At 59.7% G+C, this 464-nt stretch overlaps 1 protein-coding gene across 1 annotated transcript in view; it reads left to right on the top strand.

Annotated features, from left to right (window-relative positions):
* LOC119591767 (cadherin-related tumor suppressor-like) overlaps positions 1 to 464 on the top strand; it is a gene marked incomplete at its 3' end in the record, with an annotated part of 104,813 nt that overhangs the window by 10,278 nt on the left and 94,071 nt on the right.

Below are 464 nucleotides of genomic sequence, written 5' to 3'. Positions count from 1 at the left end.
TATGGCACACAGACAGATATTAGAGAGGTTGAGGGGGGGAGGGGTGATAGACACATCAACAGGGGACTCCCGGTGATTACGTGCAACCCGGTGAGCAATTGCAAAAGAGGCGCGGGGCAGGAAATGATGGTTGGCCGCGATGACGGTCGTTTCGCGGCCTAATGAGCGGTGCCGTGCTTGTCGTCCAAAATGGAGCTCGTTGTTAGTAGGCTATGCAGATGCCACGACCACCGTACTTGGCTGGGAATTACATGCATCGCGGATTAATTCTCGTGCCCTCTGGTGGAGGGTTGGGGGAGGAGGGGAGGGGAGGGAGGGGGTGGGTAGGAAAGGAGGGAGGGCGCGGGGGTAGGGGAAGAAGGGGGATGGGAGGGGAAGGAGGAGGGTGAGAGGGGTAGGGGAAGAAGGGGAGAGAGGGGCAGTGGAAGGAAAGGGAGTGGGAAGGGTAGGGGAAGAAAGGGGCG

The sequence above is a fragment of the Penaeus monodon genome, chromosome 29, assembly GCF_015228065.2.
Source record: "Penaeus monodon isolate SGIC_2016 chromosome 29, NSTDA_Pmon_1, whole genome shotgun sequence".
Lineage (NCBI taxonomy): Eukaryota > Metazoa > Arthropoda > Malacostraca > Decapoda > Penaeidae > Penaeus > Penaeus monodon.
This window is presented reverse-complemented; position numbering and strand designations above follow the sequence as displayed.